At 38.3% G+C, this 21,052-nt stretch overlaps 1 protein-coding gene across 1 annotated transcript in view; it reads right to left on the bottom strand.

The window, feature by feature from the left end:
- The window catches only part of LOC105470962 (glutamate decarboxylase like 1), a 166,540-nt gene that overhangs the window by 74,651 nt on the left and 70,837 nt on the right, over positions 1-21,052 (bottom strand). The gene's annotated exons all lie outside the window — the stretch shown is intronic.

Below are 21,052 nucleotides of genomic sequence, written 5' to 3'. Positions count from 1 at the left end.
AGATTACAAGACTGTTCAATTTTAGAATACTACTTGATTTTGAAAGCAGACATACACATGTACACACACAATGTGTATATTCTACCTATGCCAAATGTACATCTCACTTTGTGACTGCCTTGCATTGGACACAATCAGTGTACATTGACTTTGAGATACACGTTACCCACAGTGTTACCAAACAAAGCCTCAGAGTTGACAATGCTAAAATCCATCTTCACAATTTTACTGAGTATTGAGAAGCTGAAAAGACCATGTCATTATCGCTAGGACATCAAGGCGGGCCAGTTTTTCAGTATGAATAAAACTGTCTATAACTCACTTAAAGCTCTCCATTGGCAAACAAACAAAAAAAAAAACTGACATATTTACACATGTTATACAATTTCATAAGCAAAATAGGTTTAAAGACCTTCTTTTTCATATTCATTTGAAAAGGCTAGACCCGACATAACTCAGGGAAAAAGCCCAGGGATAAAAACCCAGTGAAAGAGCTATGGAAGAGGTAAACAAGAGCCAACAAGTTCTCACTACCACAAAATGTCAGCTATAGTTCCACAGGGCCTTTCATGATTGTCTCATGCTGGTTTTATTTGCAACCAAATTCCATCTGCATTTACTAACTTGTTATCATTAGGAAGTGGGGTCACAATTTACTGTTCACCACGATTATAGGGCCTTTGCCTCGACCTCAAACCATTAAAGTTGAAGCCATGTTGTCTTCAATGTCATCTAGTGTCTACAAAAGCCAGGATCTCCTAATCAATCATTTACAGCCCTGACAACTCCCCTAAAATATTTTAGATCCTTGTGCCTCCTCAGTGGAGCCAATGTACTCAATGTCCCTGAACCACTTCATCATGTCTCTTCTATGTCTTATACCATTTGCTTGCATCTAACTCTCTATTTTATTATGATACTTGACACTTTCAACAGACTATATGCAGTATATTTATAAGCTGTGAAGTTTACTGACACTAAACATAGCCTTGCCTTCTTTCTCAGGCCTGCCCTTCCATCAGGTCCCATCTCAACTTTTTCCTCCCCTTCAGCTTCATCTGCCCATCTCGTTGGACTCAAAGGAATAACTGGTATTTGGTTGCATTCGTTGGCCTTCGTCCTGTGCTTTCCCCATGCAATGAGCAGTCACTACCTATATTCTCTCCTTGTGTGGTCAAGCAGGTTCTTGGGAGCAGGAATCATTTCTTATCCATCGTTATATCCATGTAGCTTAACACTGCTGGGCACAGAGCACTCTCATTAAGCTATGAAGACAATGATTCCTCTCCCAATACCCCTGACATGTGGTATAAATAGAATAAACACGGATAGATGAGCTTCTCATTTGGTGCATTTTCCAAACTTTAACAATTCAAAACTACTAGTGCTGTACAGGAAGCTACAAAAAAGCTGCTCAGTAGACATGGGGGTCCTAGAAAATGTTTCCTTCTGATCAGAGAATGTATTAAATGTGCTTCATTTGACTAATCAGCTTGTGCTAATTAGTTGAATGAAAAGGAAATCTCAACGTATCACATTTCAAATGAAAGCATAAGTTTGCTGACTTAAGCAACATTGTCTTGTGTACATACTAGTCTGGATCTAAATATGTTCTGTTATCAAAAAGTATGATTTTATACTACATAAAAATTATATACCAAACATAACCAAGAATTACAATATGCCCCTCATCCAGTATCCACAATAAACTGAATATAAAACAATAAGGCTGGGCACTGTGACTCACACCAGTAATCCCAATGCTTTGGAGGGCCAAGGTAAGAAAATCACTTGAGGCCAGCAGTTTGCTACAAGCCTGGGCAATACAGTGAGACCTCATCTCTATAAACATAAAAATTAGTTGGGCATGGTGGCACGTGCCTGTGGTTGTGGCATGTGCCTGAAGTGGGAGGATCACTTGAGCCCATGAGGTCGAGGCTGCAGTGAGCTGTGAGCACACCACGGCTTACCAGCCTGTGCAACAGCAAGACCCTGTCTCTAGAATAATAATATAATAATAATAAACATTAGTATGCCTTCAGCCTGGTTCCGATGGGTATTCTTGAGAGATACAGGGAAAGAGCAGATTGCTCTGACCTGAACACTAAAGTAGAAAAAATCCCTTAAAGTCTTAGATTTTATCATCAATAACACTACTCTGATCACAGTTGCCACTGCTGCATCTCCCTGCCCTCAAAAGTCGGGAAATTTGGTTGTTTCCATAGCAACTACAGTCTGACCATATATTATAACACTAAAAGGCCACTGCATGTATTTTAAGGAGAAATCACGCACACATATTCACAACACACACATACACTTGCATTACGATTATAAATTTACTGTCACCAACCATGAAAGATTAAAAATTCCCAAAGCAAATGAACTTTGGACATTTATTGAGCAAGTTGAAAGGGAGAGGAGGCTCATCCATTATCAGAAGAAAAATTTGTGTAATCATAAGCAAGTGGAGAACAAGAGAGCCAAGAAAGCAAATAGCAGAAGAAACAATTGTCCTGCAGTAGTGACAGTTAATTTCATGGCACTAAAAATTCTGCCTTGGGAAGGTTTCCTAAAGAACTAGAGGCTTGGGATTTACTTTATCAAAAATAAACTTTCCTCCCAAATATTTCACTTTGCATTTTAGTTTATGTCCTTGTATTAAAGTGGATGAGATGTCCTTTAGTTTTAAGACATTAACTAAGAGAAGATGCTCAGATCTCCAGTGAAAACATTTTAGAATAAGTATAGTAAAATTTAACATTGTTGAAAATAGTTATTGTGCTATCAAAGAGAAGCACCATAATTATCTTTCTCATCTTCATATACTCTTAATCCTAGCAGGACAATAAATACTAGTAACATGGCTTTCAGAGACAAGTATCCAATGAAAATTCAAATTGCTTTATATTGTGACATTAATTCAAACTCTTCTCAGGGGTTAGTAGACATTGTATTAGGACTTGTACAGTGGCAAGCGAAAGAAGCTTAAGCAAAAGGGACTCTTTTTATAGGCTTGTATATTTAAAAATCTAGTCGTATATATAATCTTCAGGCACAGTTGAATCCGGTACTAAATAATACCCATTATCAGGAATATGTCCTTTCGTCTTGTTCTATTATAGCCTGTATTGGCCTCACTCCCTACACGGAAAGCTGGTAGGAAGGCTGAAAACTGAAGCTTCCAAGTGGGATCTAAGAGCATGGAGAAAGGCTCTGTTTGGAGACAGGAAGTGAGACAACTTTTGCTGGTGGTGCTACTAACAAACATTCTCTTTTTGACTAACATTTAGTTAGTCTAAGTCCTCTAGGTCTCCACCTTGATATTTATCTTTCTATAAATGCATCGCCCTCTTGTAGCAAGAATCTTGCTAGTCAGTTTGGAAAGAATCCCCCATCCCAATATCTCCCTGTGTCTGACCAAGTTCTTCATCCTTCTAGCCTGCCTTCAGCAAGCATCTTGTCAGATGTCTAATCTGTATCCTTTTATTCCTAATGTTTTCTCAGTCATTTTCCACCCACTGACTCCCAACCTGCCCCTTGGCTATGAATCCCTACTTGTCCATGCTGTATTCAGAAGTGAGTCAGGTTATACTGAGGTCTCTCTTCCTCATTGCAGTAGTTCCTGAACAAAGTCTGTTTTTACTACTTTACTGTCTGCTTCTAGTTTTCTTTAACATTAGCCATGTAGAGAGAGACACTTGACCTCCCAACCTCACTATCTTATATGAACCTCTTTGTGACCAAACCTAGCAGGAAGCCAATTGGCAAAAGAGCCTGGAAAATATGGCTTTTAGGAGTCTGGCCCTTTTGCCAGAGCAAAGCAGAGGAAAGTAAAGAATGGATTGGATTTTACGGTAAAGAGAAGCCAACGACAAGCACAGAAACCACAACTTTTACTTTCCCTCTTTGCCTTCACAACACCTAACCTAGCACATAATAATGACCAGAGCTAACATTTATTGAACTCTTACTATTTTCCAGACAATTCATATGTAATAACTCACTTAAATCTCATAACAACCCAGTGAGAGAAATTCTATTTTTGTCAAGTCCATTGTACAATTTGCAACACAGCAAGTTAATTACCTAAGTTCATGTAGCTACTAGGTGATAGGGCCAGGTTTCAAACCAAAACTTAGATTCAGGGCCTGAACTCTAACCTATTATGCTTTATTGCATCGACAGTGGGCACTTAAATATATGTGAAAGAGGGTGCTCCATTTGGAGAGGCTGGTAAAAAGGAAAATGGCAGAAGAGAGAACACTGAGCTGAGCTAGAGGTCAAAATAACTAAGATCCTGTTTCAAACTCTTACTTTTTTCTATAAACATGACTTCTGGTCTTACCACCAGTAATATCGTGTTTATAAAGCATTTTGAGATCTTTATGAATACTTGTGAATCTGGAAATATTATCCAAAATATTCACTCATTATGTGAATGAATGAATCTGTAGGTTGCATATTCTCCTGACCAAGATTAGCCAAGCCATCTTTGATTTCCATAGGCTAGATCAGATTCTGCGGTCTCTTTTTGGTCAGTGACCATGTGGGTCTACTAAGTCGGGATTCTGTGCACCAGCAGTCCCAGCCTTTTTTCGGCACCAGGGGACCAGTGCTCATGGGAGACAATTTTTCCACAGATGTGGGGGGTGGTGTTGGGGAGATGGTTTCAGGAGGAAACTGTTCTACCTTAAATCGGGCATTAGAGTCTCATAAGGAGCACACGACCTAGATCCCTCTTATGCACAGTTCACAATAGAATTTGCATTCCTATGAGAATCTAATGCCAAGGCTGATCTTACGGGAGGCAGAGCTCAGGTGGTAATGCTTGCTCACCTACCACTCACCTCCTGCTGTGTGGCCCGATTCCTAACAGGCCATCAACTGGTACAGGTCTGTGGCCTGGGTGGGGGGATCCTTGCTGTACACAACAAAAACCTTTGTATTTCCTCCTTGCAATCATGTTTTTCAGCTCATCAAAGAAAAGCTACCAAAAGCTCTTCCCATATGGCCCTTCCTATATTCTGTCCTATGTCACCATAAAAAAGGTCTAAACTAAATGACTTAGAAAATAGGGATATTAATCATCTTTTAATAATTCATCTAAAAATTATGTATTGAGGACCTATTACATAACAAGCACTATCATGCCAGGAGCCTGGGTATACAAGCCCATGAAGGTGCTAAGTATCTGGGTTAATATTTGTTGGCATAATGTACAAAATCAAATTCAGGTTGCAAATAGAAGACTTGGTTGTAATCTAAAATATAAAAGTGAACTTTTAAAATGATTATGCCATCTGATACTGGCTTGCTTTATTTATCAAACATTTGGGTACAGTAATATAGGCTGAAAGCTGTGCTAGGCACTGGAGATGTAAATAAGAAAGTCACCATCCTTAAGACATTTCAGGTGGGAATAGGGGCAGAAAAAACAGGCCACTACTGTCCAGTGCTAGAATAGGAAAAAGCACAAGGCGCGACCGAGCACAAAGGAGGGTCATATTCACCATCTTAGAGGTGTGAGAGATGGCTTTTCAGAAGATGCTGAGAGCTGAAAAGTGAGAGGCAGCTGGACCAATGAGAGGACAGAATTAATTGAGTATAACTGGAGCCAATTAAGGAAGTGGGCCATAGCTGGAGAGTTCAGGCTAGAAATCTAGAGTAGCCAGTCACCAAGCATCTTAAATGCCACAGTAAGAATGATTAGTGATGGAATCTTCCCAGGCTCCTATAGATCTTACAGTTTAAACTTCATTACTAATCTGGCAGAACAAAGTGAGAATCAGCAGATGTGAATTCCGCTTTTGATTTAGTTACATGGTGTCAGAACTCAAAGCCTGTCACTTAACATCTTGGGCTTCATTTTTCTCGTTGGCCTAATGAAAATGCTGTTACTTGTTCTACCCATCATACATATTAGGAAAATCTATGGAACTAACGTTAACTGGGAATACTCTTCAGTCTTAAACCAAAAATCTTACCCACCACTCCTCCTCTTCTGCACATTCCGGTATCCCCTGACCCCTCTGAGCTCTCACTGCCTGTTCCTCCTTTGGTTTACTTTATTTCCCCCAGGCAAGCTGCAGGACGGAACATCAGCTCTCAACTTCCTCACTGTTTATGAAATGAACATATTACAACCCTCACCCACCTTCCTTTTTAATGGAATGTATTTGCCAGTTATACAGTTATAGAAGTAGGCCGAGCTGACAGAACATATTACAAAAAATCTTGAAGCAATAAAAAGAGTTATCAATGCTCTACATCCTTCAAATGGAGCGGATCCTGACTTAATTAAGCTCCCATACTTGAAGTCCTTTGTAGATGCTGTGGGTCTTTACAAGTCTCAGCGTAGTTTAAATTGGAAGACCCTAAAGGCATTACATAAAATTAGAATGACCCCGGGCATACGCCGGGTGGACTGAGAGCTAAGGAGCCATCAATTGGCCAGGTGTAACTTGAGTTTTCTCCAGTTTCCTTAAGCAAAGAGGGAAAAATGGTTATGTTAACTTCTGCGTAGTTGGTGTGGGGTGGAAGGAAGAGAGTAAACAGAGGACAATAGAGGATATGCGGCCGGGCGCAGTGGCTCATGCCTATAATCCCAGCACTTTGGGAGGCTGAGTCGGGTGGATCACTTGAGGTCAGGAGTTTGAGAGCAGCCTGACCAACATGGCGAAACCCCATCTCTATTAAAAATACAAAAATCAATCGGGTATGGTGGCACATGCCTGTAGTCCCAGCTACTCGGGAGGCTGAGGCAGAAGAATCATTTGAACCTGGGAGGTGGAGATTGCAGTGAGCCGAGATTGGGCCACTGCACTCCAGCCTGGGTGACAGAGGGAGACTCCATCGGGGCGGGGGAATAAAACTGTTTTTCCCAAAAGGAAGCAAATCAGACTGAACCATGTAAAACGTCAGTGTATTAGGTTGGGCCATGAATAGTCTGACAAGGAAGAAAAGAAAGAAAGGAGGGAGGGGAAAGAGCGAGGGAAGGACAGGGAAGAGAGGTGGAAAAAGGAAGAAACAAAGGATGAACAGGCCAGGCCTGGTGGCCCACGCCTGTAATCCCAGCACTTTGAGAGGCCGAGGTGGGCAGATCACTTGAGGTCAGGAGTTGGAGACCAGCCTGACCAACATGGTGAAACCCCATCTCTACCAAAAATACAAAAATTAACTGGGTGTGGTGGCACATGCCTATAATCCCAGCTACTCGGGAGGTTGAGGCAGGAGAATTGCTTGAACCTGGAAGGCGGAAGTTGCAGTGAGCTGAGATAGCGTTACTGCACTCTGGCCTGGGTGACAGAGCAGGAATCCATCTCAAAAACAAAAACAAAACAATATGAGGAATATCATTCAAAGGTGAGATTTCAAGTGCTAAAGTATAGGTCAGTACAAGGCACCTGTGTAAATGGATGCATTTTGAGCTTGTGGAAACCAGCAGACTATTTGGATGCCATCTAATACACAGATTCTTACATTAGCACACCACTTTTATCAATCTTTTGCCTTTTTTGTCTAAAATGCTGATGTATGAAGTTAGAAAGTGGGAAAATAACTCTCTTCATTTCTCTAAATGCAAGTCCACCCACTACTTTTGTCTTTCTGGTTTTTTGTTTTGTTTTTTCCTCAGTGTTATAAATGTTCCTTTTTTCGGGCTTTCAAATGTATACAACATGTTACAAGTCCTGTGGTAAGAATGAGAGCAGGTCATCAAAATCATTTGAAACAATCTTTGCACTTAACCTTCACCTCGCCCTCCTGTGTCTGTTCTTCTGTGTAACCTCTGCTTTCCTAGTCTCATGCACAGTGAATGAAGGATGGTGGCATTCTACTGTAAGAGCTATTCACTTATAACTGGGAATTTGCCTTCAACTTTAACCAGCGAGGACTCATTTCCTGAGTCTCTACTCACAATCTTTCTGCATTTTACTCTACTTATGTTCACCTATAATCCAAAGCAGGTATTCTTTCATTTCTGTCATCTTGAAATAGACATCTTTCATTTTTTTCCTATGGCATGTCTTTCATTCATTTCTTTACTTGGATTTATTTAGTTCATTTTTCTGCTGTAGATTTTTCATTCTGTCAGAATAGAAAATATTTAAAATCATCCGGTTTGCATACAGCTTGGAGAGAGAACTTATTTTTTATAAAGGGGCACAATTATTTTTTGAATTTGCCACCAAATCTGAATTCCTATTTGCCTTTTCATCTGCAATTTGAGAGACTAATTGCAGACACATTGTGCTCCATTGGATGTTTCAATGTAGGAGGTTCAAATCATGATATAAAGGCTTGCTTCTATTACCAGTTCCGAATCATTTTTTGATATTGACTCAGCTATCTTTCCCATTCCAGTCAAGCATTTTCCAGTCACTGGTATCGCCTATAGATCAACCTCTGCTCAAATCCTCAATTAGTTCTCCAATTCTCACTTCCTTCTCATGATCTCTTGTACTTCCTGGAACATGTTGTGTACAGAAGTTTGCTGATACTTTTTTGTTTGTTTTTTAATAGTTTATTTTCAGAGGTGGGATTGTAGAGAACTTTAAGTTTCTATTTTTATATTACTTGGATTTATTACAAGTATATATTAAGAAAAAGATATTTTCACACACACCTTTTCCTCCAAAAAACATCATTGCATAAAATTCATACTATAAGAAGAATCTCTATGCATATTCTCTGGGGGATATATACATATTTTTTGTCTTATTCCAATTTAAGGAGCATGAGGCTACAAGGAGACAACAACCTTGCTCTAATATTTTCTCAGAAATAATCTGAAGTGTATCAGATACATAATGAAGTTTTGCTGATACATAAGGTGCTTGTGATTGAATTTCTGTTCTGGTGAACAGTCTGCCCTGTATTCTTCTGCCATATAGTGACATATTTGAGCTTGTACTGCCATTTTGACATCTCCTTTCCTCGAGTTTATTTTGATCTCCAGTTTCTCAAAAACTGTGCTGTCAGCCCTCCTCACAAACTGGTTCGATGGTCTGCCTGGTTCAAGCCGTTTCCCGAAAGTTTCTGGGTGCTGTGTGCTAGGTTTCCAACAATGTGACTTCATCTCTTGTTTCAGTTAATTGACATAATGCTTTTAACTTCACAGCTATCTGTGAAAATATATTCTTTGAGAAAACATCAGCATTTCAATTCATGATACTATGAAAGAAAAGTTTTATATGATATATATAGACAGGTAAATACAGAAATATATACAGAGAGAGATCTGTGTTTGTATTCCACCTTTGACCCTTTCGTTGATGCGCTCTTGAAAATTCTTAAGTTGCTTTACAAAGCTGAGGTCAGTTGCTTCTTTCCTTAATACATTTGACATTTTTGTGGTGGTTCAAAATCCTCACTTTCCCACTGTGTATATTGCTTTATGTAATAGGTTATCAAAGAGATCCTACAGCTCTGTCCAGCTCAAGGCAGAAGAGCAGGAAAGGGCATTTTGTGCAGTGGGCACTACTCCCCAGGTTCCTCCCATGAGCCCCCAGTCGTCTCTTGGCCGCACCCTCCTCTGGCTCGCCTTTCTTCTCATTTGTCATCTTTGCTACTCTCTCTCCCAGTCACCCACAGTAGTCTCACAGCACAATGGGCAAAGGAAATAGCAGCCTTCCACGCAAAATGAAAGTAGAGAGGGAGGGGGAGGGAAGTCCCTCCCCCTCATGCTACAAGGGCGGGGCTGGAAACACCAGCCTTCTTGATAGTGGTTTACACATTACCAGCTATGAACTGCCAAGAGGTCGCAGGCACTGGATCAGTTTGACATCATCTGTAAAAACTACTGACTTCTAGAATATTCTGAGCACTTAGTGTTGAGATCAAGACTCCCCTTCCAATTCCAGAAAGCCTCTTGGAAGATTCCAGAAAGCTTTAAGTTTCAGGGCTGCAGACCTGTTAGGAATTTTCAGAGAACTGCTAGCATACTTTAGTGCAAGATCTGAGATATTTTCCCCCAGAGTGTAAATCTTCCTTAAATACCCCTAACTAAGGGTTAGAATGAGCTGCTTAGAAAATGAGGAGACTGAACTAAAAGATATTTTTAGAAATGCAACTTAATAATTTTAAACCATAACGCTGCCTACAGGAGAGGAAAGTTGGACTCAGTTTCTTAGAGAATGTGTAAGTGCCTCTATAAATAGGTAAGAAACATTTGATAGTGCAGAGATCACTTGGCAATACCTCGGCATGCCCTACAAGCGTTTAAAAATAGTACAATCGGGCTTCTCTCTTGGGACAGATGGAGATTTTTTGATTTTCCCTAGGCAACAATCAACATACCTTCTCTATTAAAAATAATCTAAAACAGTGTTTTTCAAACTCTGACTACAACTCACAGTAAGAAATTATTTTTAAATAGTGACACAGTATCCACCCTACTACACATGAAACTGAAAGAAAAATTTCATGGAATAGTACACATTACCACATGGAGCGCATACTGATTTTTTTCTATTTCAGTCTGTTCTGTTCATTAAAAGGAAAAATAAAAAGCTGGCATGACTTACAATTGACTGTAACTCAAGAACAATTAGTACAGTAATTGTTAACCCTGGATAACATTAGAATCATCTGTTGTTGTTGTTTTTCCCCCAAAAAATAACATTGCAGGATTCCTACTCCAGGCCACAGAACCAGAATTTTCTGTGTGAAGTAAGGGCAATGTTACTGTTCAAAATGTTTCACAGGCGATGCTCAGGTGCAGCCAGGATTGAAAACCACTGCTCTGATGGGTCTTGATCTCACGTTGAAAAATCCTGATCTAGAAGTTTCAGTGAATATTACATTCATGTTGGGACTAGAGAAGTCTGAAGTGTTGAGTTTTTCTGATAACATATAAACTAGGGTGATTATCTAACTTATTTTTTGCTACTAGTGCTTATTATAAGAGTTTTATTTGTGTGTGAATACAAGTGAAGAATGGCTTTATTCCATGTAACCCAAAGAGAATATGGGTTACATGTCATCCATGCTGAAGTCTTAATCAGTAGGAGGAAAAAAGAAGCTCCAAACTATAAAACCTATGTCCACGGGCTTACAGCATGGATGAAATGTGCAAACAAAACCAAGAACCTTATTTAACCTTTTGCTTTGCCATGTATATCAGTCTGTTTTCATGCTGCTGATAGATATACCAGAGACTGGCCAATTTACAAAAGAAGTTTAATGGACTTATAGTTCCACGTGGCTGGGGAGGCCTTCCAATCATGGTGGAAGGTGAAAGGCACATCTTACATGGCGACACACAAGAGAACTTGTGCAGAGAAGCTCCCTTTTCTAAAACCATCAGATCTTGAGAGACTACTATTATGAGAATAGCATGGGAAAGACCTGCCCGCATGATTCAGCTTTTTCCCACTGGGTCCCTCCCACAACACAAACGAACTGTGGGAACTACAATTAAAAATGAGATTTGGGTGGGGACACAGGCAAACCATATCATTGTTATTGTGATATGGAAGAAAAACCATTTGTTTTCAGAAGCTAGTATCAACTGATAGGTGAACTTTGCTCACTTGTCTCTGATAGGAAGAACTGCGATCCTTCCTCTTCCTATGTTACTGCTAACTCTGAGTTTCTGGGATCCATTTGAGACCCTACTTTGTTGCAAAAGGGATTTAAGGTAGCCTACAATATGGTAGGATTGGGAGAGGACAAAAGGAAGGAGAGAGAAGAGATAGGAGAAGTGAGGGAGGTAGGGTAGAGATGGGGGAAGAAGAGAAGGAGGGGGAAATAAAAGGGAGAATGTGGAACAGGAGAATAAATGAGGTTCAAAGCCAAGAGAAAATGCAGTGAGGAAGCCTGGCATGTCTGCACACAAAAGGCACATGAGAAGGGAGACAAAAGACAAGAGATTACAGAATTTGGCAAATGTTTGGCATATCTAGTTAACTGACACATAGTGTAGCAAAGGCATTCAGTAGTCATTTACTGCTTCTGAACTTTGGGTATTTACTGTGTAATGGTCATCTACATCACCTTGCTTCATCATATAACATTTTCATTTATCTGCAGATTGAGGATAATAATATTGCACTGCAGCCCACCACCTGGAGATATGTGCATTATTTGTGGCATGATGTGTAAGTAAATGCCTGAAAAAACATATTAACACAGGATGTTTTTCTTCAGTCTAGATGGATTAATTGCATCTCTCTAAAATAGGTAGACAGATGTCTAGAAATGTTCTCTTTCAAATTGGACAAAACAGACACAGAGTGAGTGTGCTGCTTTGGACTGAGGCTAGAAGAGCAATTCTTCACCAAGAGCATAATACTTAACAAAATCAATCTATGTCCCCAGCTTATTGTGATGCTGTCAACAAAGGCACGATTCCTCCTCAAATGGAATTTTACATTTGAATTTTACCTTTAGCAGTAAGGCCTGTGGCCTACATTTCTTGGAGTTTGAGCATTCTTGAGAGTTCTGGCCTCTGAGGCCTGAAGTATAGGTAGGAGATTGATATCACAGAAAGGCAAATGCTATGCAGGAAGGTGAGTTCTGAAACATAAGTTTCCTGTTCTTTATATAAATCCCATTGAAGATTTGTGGGACATTACTGACATTACCATCACCATGAGCAGTCCTATTTAAAACTATCCTTAAATGCCAGTTAAAAATTTAGGAAGTACTTGGTGGAACCTTTTGGATACAACAAAAGATGTAGTGGACAATAGCATTTTTTTAAAGGACTTATAAACTACAGAAATGTGCTAAAATGACAAATGTTTCCACTATGCTAATGGATATTTGTTCATACAGAAGAGCCTGTGCATTTGCATGTGGCTTACTCAACATAGACATAACAAGGAAAAAGGGAATTATTTGCTGTGTGCTGACTACCTGGTTAACAATGCATTGCACATGTTTGAACCTTATTTAATGTTATAGTAGTTTTTCAAAACAGAAAGTGTCTTCATTATACAGATAACAGCATCAAGGTTCAGAAAGGTTAAATGACTTCTCAAAGTCACACAAGGCAGTCCCAAGCAGAGGAATAACTCAAATACAAATCTTGCTGGGTTTTCAAGGTCCGTATGTTACCCACTGAGAAATATTTAATCCCAGAATTTCCCAGTTCAGACTATAGCCTTGGAGACTGGGTAAAGCAAATCCGCATATCTGGATGTTCTAAAACAAGGATCAGCAAGTGATTCCATCTTATACATCCTATATAGGATAGATAGAATCTTATCTGTATAGGGCCAGGTAGTAAATACTTTCAGGTTTGCAAGCCACATGATCTCTATCACAACGACTCAACTCTATGGTGGTAGCATGAAAACAGCCATAGAGAATATTTAAATGAGCATGACTGACTGTATTCTAATAAAACTTTATAAGAACAGGTGACAGGTCAGGTTTAACCCAAGGGCCATAATTTTTGGACCCCTGCTTTAAGACATTCCAGTGAAGAGACACTCCTTGTCATTTCCAAATTTGTAGAGGCAGAAAAAGTTAAACCTTTACATGAAGGCTGCAAAACCAGAGACATTTTTCTTGATTTAAAAAAAGGAATAAGAGTTCGAGACCAGCCTGGCCAACACAGTGAGACCCTGTCTCTACTAAAATTAGCTGGGCATGGTGGTGGGCACCTGTAATCCCAGCTGCTTGGAAGACTGAGGCAGGAGAATCACTTGAACCTGGGAGACCAAAGGTTGCAGTGAGCCGAGATTGTGCACTCCAACCTGAGCAACAGAGCCAGACTCTGTCTCCAAAAAAAAAAAAATGTCTTTCATTTTCATTAAGGTAAATTTTTAATCCTGTTTAATAAAACGGCCATGGTTTATTTTCCTTTCTGGATTTGAGAAACATTTTACACAATTCCCATAGAGAATGACATTTGAAAATCAATACCCATACTGGCTTATAATTTCTAATTTTCATTGTTCCCCCAATACCCCAAGAAGAAAAAAAAATACTCTGTGATGAAACTGGTTAAATTTGGTTTCATTTTCTGTTTTACTGCAAATAGTAAGTGGAAGCTACCAGTAAAGGAGCAAAAAAGGAGGCAGGGAGGGAAAGTAGACAGGTCTCTCTGGTCGGTTAAAAGGAGGGATATGTGATGACGTTTACGATTCTCTGGCGCAATCCTAGGTCTCTAGGTATGAGAATTATGGTGTCCAAACCAAACAAGAAAACCGTTGTCTGACAAATTGCACATGTCCCGAAGGGAACAAGAGAACCAGATGTATTTAGAACAACCATGACTGCAAATCCAGGGGAGAGAGTGACTATATCTACAGAATTTCTGTACAACCTTGGCTGAAAGAGGGAACATGTAATGAGAAAAACCTACAGGCAAGAGTCTGGGGACCGAATTGAGTTAGGTGGAGATTCATAGGTCAGTTTAAACTAGACTGGCTGTGGAAATGAGTTAGAAGTAGCAAAATCATCAGCATTACTACTTCATTTTGTATAGGTTCCAAAGGGGATTAAACAAGCAGGTTTTATCTTTCTAAATCAACGTTTTCTATTTCTGTACATTATTATGGCTTTAAAATTCAGTTTTAGGCAGGAAATAGTGTTGATCCATTACCTGCCGTCTTGTTTTAGGCACATATAAGCTATGTGGTTAAAAGCATGGATTGTGGACTGAGCATGACTGACTGAATCCCACTTCCATCCTTTATGAGATTCATGGAAGGCTGTGAGCATGTTGTTTATGCTTTCTGTATTCAGGTTCCTCATCTGTACAGTAGGAAGGGGAATAGTCCCTACCTCATGGGATTGATATATGGATTTGATGGGTTACTATATTTATCCACTTGTTTTAACTGTTTATGGAACTTGCCAGGCCTGTACTGGACATGAGGAACAGGCAGGGAGCCTCTTTCAATATAAGTGAGAGGCTAATGGCTCCACCATTAGAGGAATTTGCGATATGTACTGAACAAATGCTTGGCTAGAGAGGAGGGGCCCCTAAAGCGTCCTGGAAAAGCAGAAAGGCCGCCTGGCAGAGTTGAGGCTTGAGCTGTGTTTTATGGGAGAAACAGTAGGACTCAAGTAGGCAAAGAAGAGAGTATCTGGTTTTCCACACAGAGGGAACAACTTGCCTGTAGGAAAATAAATGCATTCTTAACATGATGTTTAAATCCCTCCATATGTGATCTGAAATTGCTTCCAAGCCTCATCTCCCAGCACATCGTTCCCCAGTCCCAGATACCCACATGTCATTGTCCAGATCTGACTTTGCTCTCCCCAAGACCATAGATTCTTAATCTGTGTTTTTCTTTTCTTTCCTTTTTTTTCTTTGTTTTGTTTTGTTTTGTTCTTTGAGACAGAGTCTTACCCTGTCACCCAGGCTGGAGTGCAGTGGCATGATCTTGGCTCACTGCAATCTCTGCCTCTCACGTTCAAGCGATTCTCCTGCCTCAGCCTCACGAGTAGCTGAGACTACAGGTGCATGCCACCATCCCTGGCTACTTTTTGTATTTTTGGTAGAGACAGGATTTCACCATGTTGGCCAGGCTAGTCTTGAACTCCTGACCTCAGGTAATTCGCCCGCCTCAGCCTACCAAAGTGCTGGGATTATAGGCATGAGCTACCACGCCCGGCCCACATATTCTTAATTTCTGTGACAGTTCAGTGCTTGTCAGAAATCAGGGGATAACTGTATTTACAGCATCTTAGGGTGAAGGGTGCCACACCCTATTCCTGTCCCATATCCAAACACTGATGTAGTCCCCACGCCTATCACGGCTCAGCATACCCTCTAAAAAGTCACCATGTGCTGACATACAGTGCCCACACCCCAGTGACCTAAAATGAACCATAGACACTTTCCTTCTCGCCTGCCTTACAAAATCCATGAACGCATTACAATGATGAGTGATAATATGTCTTCTCTCTAGTCTCATGTAGCCTGGCATGCATGTCTGTTTTTGGTTCTAAATAATTATAAATGTCTTGAATGTAAGTGACAACCTTTGTCAAAATTGTCTAAAGCTATAGAGGCATTGAGAAAATAAATCTCCGTACAGGGAGAGTTAAACTCCATGAGTTCATACTAATTTATTGTTGTATTGTAAATCCAATATCAGATTCTAGAATATACTTAAGATTCCAGCTCCATGAAATTAACCTTGCCACCAATCATGGGTGAGTCGTTTCCTCAATCAAAAGCTTTTTAAACAAAGAAGACAACTGAAGAACTCCTAGAGATTTTCCTTTTAGATTTCAATTGAACCTTTTACGTGAAGGGGCCCTATATCTTTCAAAATTGGGAAATGAAATCTATTAGAGTGGCTAACCCTCTAACGCTTGATGTTGCTACCTCACAGGCAGAAAACAATCTTTTCCTTATTACATATAAATTTCTGGTTCACACTAGCTCTGAAAACAGCTACGTATTTCATTGCATTTCACTCCCTCTCTGGCAAGTTGGATATTGAAATGGCACAAAGATTCTGACAGTGCTCTAAATGAATGCACCAGTATTTCTATAACTGGATGTCAAGGGTTTAATCTACACTTTGGTGCTAAGACTGAAAATAAAACAGACGAATACTATTTCAAGGTAAGACCAAAAGAACATATAATAGCCACATGTGCTACTCCATGACAAGGGCATAATGAAATGTACCGGGAAGAGAGTAGCCTTATAAAGGAGAAGTGGTAAACTTCTGATAACTGCTATGGAACTGGAGATGGAGAAGATACAATTCTTGGTGTTTTTTTTTTTGTTTTTTTTTTTTTTTTAGTTTCTGGACTACATTTAAAAATTGGCAATCCACTAGTAAATTGTCACAGCAAGGCATGGAAGATGTTCATTGTAGACACAATTTAGCCTCCTTGCCCAGTTCACAATGACCCCTTACTTCCCCTCTCATCCATAGAGATGGGCATAATGAACCCTCGCTCCATCCCGCTGCCCCACCAATTGGACCAGAGGCTAAGAAGACTAGAAATGTAGAATTAACACTGAGATATTCTAATTTAGCTTTGCTAGTCTTTTGGGCAGAGATGTAAACATTATACTGTGGAGGTGCCATATTTTTCCTGTCATGAGAACTTAAAAGCAAATATAATTGTTAGAAGTTTTAAAATTATATCACTTTGGATGTATACAAAGGGAACTTTATTTTTCTTTAAAACATTTCTGATTTGGAGCCACCATTACTTCTAATGCATAATATTTAGTCTGGTCACTTCCAGAAAAACTCAAATTGACCAGTCAGACCATTCAGAAATAAAACATAGTTGATCAAGAATTTTTTTTTTCTGAGGGTAATTTCTTCCTCCTCTTGTTCTCTATTTCATGTTATTGTGAATTTCTCAAATGCTGTTGAGAAGAGTTGCCGGTTAAAATACAAAATACCCCCATTAAATTTGAATTTCAAACACATTATAAATTTATAAAAACCATTAATATAAGTATGTCCTATATAACATTTGGGATATACTTACACTAAAATATTGTTTGATGAAAATCAAATTTAACTGAGCCTCCTGTGTTTTTATTTACTGAATCTGGCAACCTTATACTGAGGTGTGAAATCTGCTTGTCCAGTTTGGTCACTGCAGTCGTGTGTTGAGCTCCGCCCTTAGCTCATCCCAAGATGGTCTTCCCACCTTCCTGCTTATGCCTGAAGATCTGCCATGGCCTCTGAATGTCAGATCACTTGAGGCCTGCTTCTTGCTTCATGCTCCTATTTCCAGGCATCTTTCTGTCTTGTTCATGTTCAGTCACTTTTGGATGATCCTCCATACCAGCCACTCTGAAGCCTGCAGGAACACAGGGGGCTACCCCAGGTACTCTAATGCCTAGATAAAGGGCCATCTCTAGTTTCTGCTTGACCATATTGACATGGGAGATGGAGGGGGAGGCTTCCCACATTTTTACCTAGAATTTGAGCTGACAGGAAAGAACCTATTATCCTTTCATTTACAGGGAGGTTCTATTCTTTCTTGGTGCCCTGGGTTTACACTTATACTTAAGAATTGCTTTCTCTTCAGAGAGACCTCTTCCCTCCCCAACTCTGAAGCCTGTTTATCTACTTGGGAAAGAGGATGTGAATTAAAAATGGTTTTTCACATAAGATATCCTTCCAAGAATAACTATGGAGTGTAAAAGGTAAAAATTTGTCACCCTTTATCTCTGGTTTCATTCTGATCATTATCTGAGTACAATAAAACCCAGAATTTCATAACACATCTTAAGCACTTTGGGAGATTAAAATCACTATTATAAATCAGTCTTTGCTCAGAGTAAACTAACATGGTTATTATAGATTAATTGGAAAATAATTTAGATGAGAACACTCCAAAATGGAACTTAAGGAGCTGAGCCAAAACTGCCCTCAAATGTAAAACAGCATTCTTACAGAACAAAAACATAAATCGGGAGAAATGGAATATTAATTACATAAATTTAATAAGGACATGAAAAATAAATGCAAAAAGTGATTCCTTATGGAAAGAAAATAAGTAATCAGGGAAAATTTTTTAATTAAAAATTAAGATTTCAGGCAGGGATACGAGACAAAAATGAGAAAAATAAAGACATGGCATATATTATGCTAAGATCTTTGAAAATCTTAGCAAAATGTATTTGAGAAAATATTGAACTCAACTACAGCAGAAAATTAATAGTTCAATTTAAAAACTGAACACACAGTCAAAGAATTATCTATCCCAAAATTTCTGAGCAAGAGTTTTATTACATTTCCTGAACATTTCTAAAAACTGATGCCTGTTATTGAAATTTTTTTAAAAAAAGACATTTTAAAACTGTACTCAAAATACTATCCAACCAAGATAAAACACAAAGAATAGATTGATCACATGTATATGGAGGCAAAAATCATCCACTAACATATTAAAATAATTTAATGTAATAAAATGAGGTGAATCAGTAACATAGAAAATCTATTAACATGAATTTTGTTTAAGGAGTAAATTGATAGAATTGCCTTATAATAGAAAGATATATGGTAAAACTCAATACTAGATAATTTCTCAATATTAAGAATATATAAGTTAGGGCACCTTCAATAAAATTACAAAGACAAGAATGTCTTTTGTTTACTGTTACTGAACATATTTTTGAAAATTCTATCAGTGCATTATAATTGTAACCAATATGAAGCTTAGATATTAGAATGAAAAAAATGACAGTTTATACTGATATTCTCTTGCATTTCTAAGAATATGATTATAACTTAAAATCTCTCAGAACCAATTAGCTAGCGATCTGGTAAAGTAGTTAAATATAAGTAAATATTTCAAAAGTGTTTCTTACATCAGCCTTAGCAGTCAGAAGGTTTAAAAAACAAAATATATAATACAAAATGTATAAATAATCCAAGCAAAACATATGCAGGGTCCTCTGTTAGAAAAGCCATTACAACTGAAATACTTACAGGTAAACTGATATAATGTATGAGTGTCTTTTTTCTCTTTTTTTTTTTATACACAGGCAAGAGGGGGAAGAAGTAGATATGAAACTTCTCATGAATTGATCCTTGCTAAAAACCATGTGATGGGTTCATGAACGTTCATCTCTACTTTTGTACATATTTGAAATTTATAACAAAGTTAAAAAACTTTGAAATAAATGAGATCTGAATAAATATTACTAGGTTGGAAGGCTAAAATCATACAAAGATGTTAAGTCTTCTGAAATTAACTTGTAGGTTTAATATAAACTTTAGAAAAACTCCCCAGTGGAAGTTTTTTAAACTTAAGTTTTTGAGAACTGTTTGGAAGAATAAATAGATAAGTCATTTTGTAAAAGACTCTACTAGATGAAATATATTCTGAAGCTACAATGATTACAGCAAGGTGGACTTGCAAAACAATCAACAGCCGTTTGATCCAATGAATGGGATTATTTCAGAAATGTAATATCAAGTTATATTCATGCCTTACCCAGTCTTCTGACCCTTAATTAAAATTCCTCTACTTTTCTCCTCCAGTTTATGCACTAATGCTATGTTTTTTTACAAATTATTTTCACTTTAGACTATTCCACATTTCCTCTAGTTGATATGCAGGTTTTGTACAATATTGGGTTTCATTTGGTACATCTAATGGGATAATTTGCTCATACGAAAATCTGGTATCACTTGGAGACTTTCTCTATAGATGAATAGTTAACGTGTGTCACAAAAAGATGACAAAATTCCACAAGAAAAATAGATGGCTGGATGATATTTCCAAATACCAATATCTCCTAATTGAACAAGACAGGTTTAGCTTCCCATGTTTCTGACAGTCACTGATTACCTCAGTAACTACAGTTGTAAGAAGTGTCTGGATGGGGGAGAAAGTGTTGCAAATTTTGTAATAGGAAGAAAGCTTCTAAAAACATATATGGACTTTCATGTAATGCACACCGCTGAACTTGGCTGAAGGTGCTGAATTAGCTGCTTTCGTGGTAAAGATGGCCGTGATTAAAGAAATATTCTCAAGCTTCTTTAAACCCAAGGAGACTGTTTTTTTAGATCATAAGAAGGGGTAGAAGTGGATAAAGAAAGCAAGATGCTGGTTATATAAGCAAAATATATTAATTTATACTTAGCATAGACATATATTAACATGCATCTCAAGAAAATTTTAAATGATTTAATATTGGCTGGTGTTTTACAAGTAATTTTTGTGTTCTTAATTATGCTTGACTCTGTTTGATAATGTGATCATATATTACTTTTAAAATATGGAAAGAAAATACCAGTAACTGATATTTTAAGTCACCTCTGTTGCAACAGTTTCTTGACCAGCCTTTTCAGCAGTGTTCTCTTATTTTATCTACATTCTCCAACTCCTTTTTAACCATTACATAACTAAAGAATAGTATATGTTAATTGTTTACTTAAAATGTTTTTTTTTTAATTAACCTTTGCGTTAACTTAGGGTAGGGGGCATGTCTTATTCACTGAACACATAGTAGTCTCTACATATTTTCAGGTTGAATGAAAGACTGAATAAACAAATACTTATTTCCAGTGGCAGTACTGAACAGCTGCTAATTATTAAAAATCCAAAATGTGGTACATATCAATTCTAATAAAGGAATAGATGAATTGGAGTC

This window comes from Macaca nemestrina, chromosome 2, assembly GCF_043159975.1.
Source record: "Macaca nemestrina isolate mMacNem1 chromosome 2, mMacNem.hap1, whole genome shotgun sequence".
NCBI classification, from domain to species: domain Eukaryota; kingdom Metazoa; phylum Chordata; class Mammalia; order Primates; family Cercopithecidae; genus Macaca; species Macaca nemestrina.
Note: the sequence above shows the minus strand (reverse complement) of the source record. Positions and strands in the feature narration are given on the sequence as shown.